Below are 8,772 nucleotides of genomic sequence, written 5' to 3'. Positions count from 1 at the left end.
GAGTGACATGCATTTCATTTGGAGACAAAATTTGGAACAAAGTTGCAGCGTACCCCAAGTAGCGCAGAACCGCGGCTAGACTAGACTCACCCCAACACTCTGGTGTCACACACGCCAGCGACACCGACACCGACACCTCTGTTTCCATTAGATGCAGAACCATCAACTTGAGGCACCTTAACATTGAGATTTTCAATTGTACCTGTTAATTTTTCTTTCATATGGGGTTAATGGATCATGGATGGATAGCTAACGCCCTCACCATCCTTGCAGACGTAAGCATGATCCACCCTTAGAGTATCTCCAACAGGCGCACAAAAAGAGCTCCGCGCGCTAAAAGTTTGTTTTTTTGGGCGCCGGACTGCTCCAGCAGAAGCTGTAGCGTTAAAAGTTTTTGGGCGCGCGCTGAAAAACACTATCGCGCGCTTCATATTTGGGGCGCCGGATTGCGCGCGCTTCATAATTTACACTGTCTGCTTTTTGGGCGCGCGTTTTTGGGCGCCTGCTAAACCAAAGTTGGTCCCGGCGCATTAAAGGCGCTACGGTGGCGCGCTATAACGTTTATTGGGCACGGGATTTTTGTGCGGCTGTTGGAGATGCTCTTATAAAGGATGCACTACCTATGTAGTGTGCTGCCTATCTTATCAGGATAGTACTAGCACCCAAACAAAATTGAATGGAGTTGAGGCTCTCGAGAGAGTAAGATAACATCACCTACGACAATGTACATGGGTATAGAAACAGCTCAACTTCACACATTTCCTAGCCACTAAATAATAGTAGCCCAATACTGAGACGAGTGGAACAAACCGTTAGAGGAGTTATGTTGCTATGGTTAGTTGGGTAGAGAAAGGGGGTGTATGACTGGGGGAGAGAGATAGAGAGTGCGGGCATCCTCTCCCCACAATCTGTGTCACCTTAGGTGCGGATTAGGAAGCTCGTTGACTCTTCAAAGACTAGTCAGAGCAAATCCTCAATTTTCCTATCGTTCCATAATAAAAAATAAGTATATGATGATCAAGTATTCTGCAAAATTTATGGTTTTGAAGGGGTAGGGTACTAAAAAGTTGTCTCGGCATACTACAAGAGTTGTAGTTGGGAAGAAATCCAAAAGGTAAAATTATATTTTCAAACACGTGGAGGAGCAATGTGACATGCATTTTCAAAAAAAAATGTGAAGGTATGAAAGATCGTATTTACATTTACACTAGAATACAAGGTTAGACGTTAAAAGACCTCGAAAACCTACATGCCAATAGTTAAAAGTGAACACGAATAAGAACTCCAATTCAAGATGAGAAATCAGGTGTGCATGCTTGATACAAGTCTTCCCTTCAACCATTTCACCAAACACTGCTGAGACTCTTGAACATTGGTGGCTTCAATCCAGAGGTTTGTTGCCCAATATTAGCAGAAAAGGTTGTGACATGCTCATGATCTCGGTTGCATGGATTCTTTGGAAACAGGGGGACGCTTGAGTGGTTGGTAATATGCATCAGCGGGCCAATGAGGTTACCTCACTCTCCCATATATTGGATTGATTCCAGCGATAGAAGTTAGCCAAGGAGGTGGGGAGTCAAATCTTAGAGAGTAATTTGTGGAGTAATTAGTTTGTGTGCGCTCTAGCCTATTGACGGTAATAGGGATGAGCTTCTTGTAAAAACCTTTTGCTTCCTTCTATAAAAATATGTTACACCGATGGTGATGCTAAAAACAAGATGGCATGACTGAAGACTCTAGACCCTCCATCATACGACAAATGCTAACTACAAGTTTGACTTAGCAACACCATGATGTTAAGATTTTCTATTGTGCAAGAGGGCTCCCGGTTCGTGCGGCCCCGCACGTGGCGGCGCGCCTCCATCTGGGGCCGCCGGGTCTCGGCGATGTTGCTTTGCTTCAGGGCGGCGGATCTTGGCACTGCGGCGTCCCCTCGACGCCTGGGTGACGGATCTGATACGGCGGCGTCCCGGCGCTGCTTCTCCGATGCTGGCCGGCCCTGGTCCCGTGGGGGACGGGGTCCCACGGGCCTCCATGAGACGGTTTGCGCGGAGGGATGGCGGTCCTGTGTGAGCTCTGGTCGGCAGTTGTGGAAGTGCGAGCGCCGCAGCTGCTGGACTTCTGGTGGGGGAGGTTCGGCCCCCTCAGTTGCGCAGTGTGGCGGCCTCCTATGGCTTTCTAGGCGGTGCTTCCGGTGGCTGGCTGCTTTGGCATCCGTTTGCTCGAGGCTGCAGCGTTGACGGGTTAGATGGCTGATAACCCACAAGTGTAGGGGATCGCAACAGCTTTCGAGGGTGAAGTACAACCCAAATTATTGATTCGACACAAGGGGAGCCAAAGAATATTCTTGAGTATTAGCAGTTGAGTTGTCAATTCAACCACATCTGGATAACTTAGTATCTGCAGCAAAGTGCTTATTTGCAAAAGTGGTATGATAATAATAGTAACGGTAGCAAAAGTAAAGATAGATGTTTTTGAGTTTTTGTAGTAGTTGTAACAGTAACAACGAAAAAGTAAATAAGCGAAGAACAATATGTGAAAAGCTCGTAGGCAATGGATCAGTGATGGATAATTATGTCGGATGCGATTCCTCATGCAATAGTTATAACATAGGATGATATAGAACTAGCTCCAATTCATCAATGTAATGTAGGCATGTATTCCGTAAATAGTCATACGTGCTTATGGAAAAGAACTTGCATGACATCTTTTGTCCTACCCTCCCGTGTTCAGCAGGGTCCTTACAGAAACTAAGGGATATTAAGGCTTCCTTTTAATAGAGAACCGGACCAAAGCATTAACACATAGTGAATATATGAACTCCTCAAACTACGGTCATCACCGAGAAGTATCCCGATTATTGTCACTTCGGGGTTGTCGGATCATAACACATAATAGGTGACTATAGACTTGCAAGATAGGATCAAGAACACACATATATTCATGAAAACATAATAGGTTCAGATCTGAAATCATGGCACCCGGGCCCCAGTGACAAGCATTAAGCATAGCAAAGTCATAGCAACATCAATCTCAGAACATAGTGGATACTAGGGATCAAACCCTAACAAAACTAACTTGATTACATGGTAAATCTCATCCAACCCATCACCGTCTACACTACAAGAAAGTTGTTAATGCATGACGGATTTCTGGTGACGTTCTCGAAAACTGTCATGCATGGATTGCTACAGCCCCGCAGGACCGCTCAAGCCTGCTCAAGCCCGACTAACAGTCCCGCGTATAAAATGCTAACCCTAAACCTTCTCGGCCAATCCTCCCTCCCTTCCTCCTGCGCAGCCAGCCCCCAATCTCTCTCCCACGCAACTCCTTGTGACTCCACGCCGCCGCCGCCCGATTCAGGCGACTTCTGTCAGCTATGGCCGGCGCCCAGCACACCCCCATCTTCCCCTCGCTCCGCTCTTTCCTCCCCTCCGGTTAGATTCCCTACGCCCGGCCACCAACGCTCGCTCTCAACCCATCTTCTTAGCTAGGGTTTCGTCGCCGGCGTGGCTCCAGCGGATTCTCTCCATCCCCTGCCACCTGCTGGATGGTGCTCCTGGAACAGGGCCGCGCGGAGGCCCTCCTCCCATAGGATGTGCTGACGCGGCGCGCCTGCAGCGCCTGTTCGGGATGAGCGTGGGCGCGACAGCCTTGTCCCGGTCGACGATGGCGGCGGCGAACGCTGGTGCTCCTTCTCGTCCTCTACCTCCAAGGACGCGCACCGGTACAGCTCAGGCACCCCCGTCCCCAAATCCCGTCCACCCATCCGGCGTTGTCCAGCTCATCCTCACGCTCGTGAATTCGCCTCCTCCTATACGCGACACTTGAAGCGTGGACGTGGTGAGCTTCCCTTCTCTCTACCCCCAAATCTGGATGGCACTAGCATCTGTTACATACATACATATGGATAAGCACCTTGGTTTGGTACTTTGGTTCAGTTTGTATTGAGTCTGTATGCGTCTGGATGTGAATGGCACTTGTAGTATATGGCCGCTCCTTGGTTGTCCATTTGTATGCGTCCATCAGTATGTAAACGGCCACTCCTTGATTGTTATTTTGAACAAAACTGTCCCTTAATTCTTCCTGTACTGAAATGAATATTTGGAAGCTAGCACTACATGTCAGTTGTTGGTGTCGTCTTGTACTACATGTCTTTTTCCAATTTAATTTCAGTCAAGTTTATGTGAATATAATCTCCTTTGATCTGATGTTTTGGTCTGAATATTTACATTTTAATTATCATGTACATACTAATGCATTCTCAGATTTTTGGTCGGTGTTATCTTCTAAAATAATAGTAAATGCAATCCTTAAATAGAAGTAGAAGAAGCATGTCTGCAAACAGAATTGTACATTTTCATTCCTTTGTAGAAGTGTAATAGATTATTTCTTGAGAACATAAAGATTTCAAGTATAGCGTTAGAACAAAGATACAAACTGTAATTTTAACATCCGGTAAATGACATATACAGTGAGTTGGGCGTGTCAAATGTTGATGTACAAACATAATACATTGGATTAACCATCTACTTTTTAGAACAGTTTGGAACATAGCTCAGTAGCTCACATTAACAAAGATAAATATTAAAAGTGGTAATGTTTGCAGTGCCAATTGAAGCTGCCATAGACACGAATGAACTGGACAATTGCACTCTTGCATTATATTTAAGGCATAATGTTAAATCCAAATAATAGACTTGCGATGAAACTGAATAAATTTTATGATTGTCATTTTTCATAGTTGAGAGGCAGTCCTTTTATCACATGGGGACATATCTCAATAGATTTTTGAATGCTCTAGGAGCTAGAAATTGATGTTACATTCAGACCTCTTAACACGGCACATATGATTGTCAGACTAATTTCCTTGATCTGGACATTGTAGTCGGCACATCTCCTGCCTGATCGACATTGATGCAATTATCCTCGAGAACAACAGGATGAGATTGAGACCCTTCCATTCTTCCGCTTGTTCTATTCTTGATGTGAATTAGCTAGGAGTTAGATTTTTGTCTATTAAAGGTCTGGACTATTGCCTGGTTTCAGTAAAATTTTAACTGCCTGTATATTTGTCTGTGCGTAACATCTGAACTGGATCATGTCCTTGATATCATGCATCGCACTGTCACACAACTATAGTTGCCATATCTTGGTGGACCATGTGTTGGTATCATTTATCACTCCCCTGAGTTTATGGGCCTTATAATGAATGCTATTTTCTGCTTGCTTGCATTCAGAAATGAGAATAAATTATGTACTGTATTGGATGCTCCTCTCCTCTCTTTGTTCGGTTCTGTCTTTTTTTCCACTTCCTGGTTTGACATATGGGAAGAGCAAATTATGTTATGTTCCCGGCCCATCTCTTTCTGCTATCTTGCTGCTGCAAGACCTGGGAGTTTTAGTGGCTGATATAATTTTGACAATTTTGCTGCAATATCTTTAGTTTCCCTATTGATTCGGACAATTTTGCTGCTGCAATAGTCTGAAGCAGAACCTTTGTTCTTTTCGTTTGTGCAGGAACTTTGCTCCCATCTAATCTGTTTGGGCTGTCTAAAGGGAAGAGAAGGGGCGAGAGGAATGTCTGGTTGAGCAATGTTTGGGATGTCTAATCCCGACGCCATGGCAGGTCTCTCTCTCTCTCTCTCTCTCTCTCTCTCTCTCTCTCTCTCTCTCTCTTAATGAGGTAACATAATCATGAGCCAATTTAAATAAACATGAACAATTTGTTAGATTCATCAATCTCTTTTCATTCCGTAAGTTGGAGCTTATTAGATGTGAAGTAGATTCAGAAAAATTGTCCCTTTTCATTTGATGCTTGTTTGCATTCACACACTGGATGGTCATGTGAAGAAATTTACATGTGTTTGTCTAATATTGCCTGAAAGTCACGTGTTTAAAATGTTTACGCAAGTTGTTGATGCTCTTCTGCTCTAGCCTATGCTGGTCAAGTGGACAGCTTATAAAATTGGTATGCACAGAAGTAACACAGATAATAAAATCAATGGGTTTATGATAGAAAAGCTTTTCTGTATATCCTAAATGAATATAAACGATGCATGATCATTTCAAGCTGCACTTCCCTATCAATTATTTCATTTTTTATCAAGTATTTTCAAGTTTCATAGTCCACTACATTACAAATTTTGATTTTTCATCTAATAACAAATACATAGCTTAATGTTCAATGAATAAAACTAAGTGTGGGTGATCTCTCAAGGAAACTGTATCATATTATTTGTTGAAAGTTTCCATGCCATTTGAAGTTCACTTGGCAAGCAAGTATCGCTTACTATTTGTCAGCCCTTTGAGATGTAGTTGCAACATAAACATTGCCGCTGCTCGTCGATCCGGATGACATAAACTTCAAATGTTCATATGTTAACAAGTTTACACATCATGGGGGGATATTGTTTGTTAGTGATATGCCATTTCATTGGCAGGTTTATACGGCCTCAACTACTGCTGATATATTACTTGGAGTTCTGTGATGTGTATTTTGTCACTTTGTCGTTTGACTTCCATTTGACACACTTTTCTTTGGCTTAATTTTAAGAAACCACATGTTTACTCTTGTTTTATAGTTGATACAATGTTATTCTCATTTGTAGGCACTATAAGATTTAGGAAGTCTGGACAATATGTAATTCATTTTTTATTTTTGTTGCAATTCTCTTGTTTCTACTGTCCATTCATATATGCAAATATCTAATATTCTTGTAAATATGGTAGGTAAGATTGGATAGCGTGCTACTTGGTGCTGCCCATCACAATCAGCCACAGGATGATAGTTGCCATCAAGAGCGTCAACAGCAAGAGCCTGAATAACAAGACCCTCAATATGTTCTGATGTAAAATGGATTGTACTGGTTCATAACTCTGTTGTGTGATATATGTTCTCAATATATGTTGAATGTTACCATTTCGTAGAGGATTTTTTAGACTGTTGTCTTGTAGATACGTACAGATGGATGTGATAAACTTTGTAATGTTTCACACCTTGTAAATATTTTTTGTTGGGCCAAAATTGGCATTAGGATTTGTGTAACGCATTATGCTAAGAACATACTGGGTCAAATTGGTCTCAACCAAATTTAAATTGTCCTTTAAATTTTACCTAAATCCATGATGAATTTTGTGACGGAAAATAGTATCCACGTAGGCAGCCACATCATTCGAATTAGTCAACTGAAAATCCTATGTGGCGTTAGTCCATGACGGATTGCTCCGTCACAAAGACTTTGGCATGGGCGGGCCTAGGGCAGATCCATGACGGCCAAGATCCGTCATGACTGGTACGGTACCAAATTATGTCGCGATATACATGACGGATTTCAAATCCGTCAAGGATGGACACCCATGACAGTTTTTCGTTTATCTGTGACGGACTAGATCCGTCACGTATTAACAGATTTCTTGTAGTGCTAGCAAGCCTACGATGGAATTACTCATGCACGGCGGTGAGCATCATGAAATTGGTGATGGAGGATGGTTGATGATGATGACGGCGATGAATCCCCCTCTTTGGATCCCCGAACTGTCTCCAGATCAGCCCTCCCGAGAGAGATTAGGGCTTGGCGGCGGCTCCGTGTCGTGAAATGCGATGAAACTTTCTCCTTGATTTTTTTCTCCCCGAGACGGTATATACGGAGTGGGAGTTGAGGTCGGAGGAGGTCCGGGGGGGCCATGAGATAGGAGGGCACGCCCCCCTGTCTCGTGGACAGCCCGTGGGCCCCCTGACCTTGATTCTTTCGCCAAAAATTCTTATTAAATCTGAAAAGTGCCTCCGTGGATTTTCAGGACATTCCGAGAACTTTTCTTTTCTATGCATAAAACAACATCATGGCAGTTCTGCTGAAAACAGCGTCAGTCCGGGTTAGTTTCATTCAAATCATGCAAGTTAGAGTCCAAAACAAGGGCAAAAGTGTTTGGAAAAGTAGATATGTTGGAGACGTATCAACTCCCCCAAGCTTAAACCTTTGCTTGTCCTCAAGCAATTCAGTTGATAAACTGAAAGTGATAAAGAAAAACTTTTACAAACTATGTTTGCTCTTGTTGTTGTAAACATGAAAAGCCAGCATTCAAGTTTCAGCAAATATTATAAACTAACCATACTCACAATAACACAAAGGTCTCACAATTACTCATATCAATATCATAATCAGCTAGCGAGTCATAATAATAAAACTCGGATGACAACATTTTCTCAAAATAATCATAACATGATATAACAAAATGGTATCTCGCTAGCCCTTTCTGAGACCACAAAACATAAATGCAGAGCACCTTTAAAGATCAAGGACTGACTAAACATTGTAATTCATGGTAAAAGAGATCCAGTCAAGTCATACCCAATATAAATCAATAATAATGAATGCAAATGACAGTGTGCTCTCTAGCGGGAAGTAGGGATTTGTAGAGGTGCCAGAGCTCGATTTTAAAATAGAGATTGAATAACATTGTGAGCGGCATACTTTCACTGTCAACGCAACAACTATGAGATGGCTGTATCTTCCATACTACATGCGTTATAGGCAGTTCCCAAACAGAATGGTAAAGGTTTATACTCCCCCAACCACCAACAAGCATCAATCCATGGCTTGCTCGAAACAGCGAGTGCCTCCAACATACAACAGCCCTGGGGGAGTTTTGTTTAATTATTTTGATTTGCTTTGATCTTTTTGGATCATGGGGCTGGGCATCCCGGTTACCGGCCCTTTTTCGTGAATGAGGAGCGGAGTCCACTCCTCCTGAGAATAACCCACCTAGCAT

This window comes from Triticum dicoccoides, chromosome 3B, assembly GCF_002162155.2.
Source record: "Triticum dicoccoides isolate Atlit2015 ecotype Zavitan chromosome 3B, WEW_v2.0, whole genome shotgun sequence".
Lineage (NCBI taxonomy): Eukaryota > Viridiplantae > Streptophyta > Magnoliopsida > Poales > Poaceae > Triticum > Triticum dicoccoides.
This window is presented reverse-complemented; position numbering follows the sequence as displayed.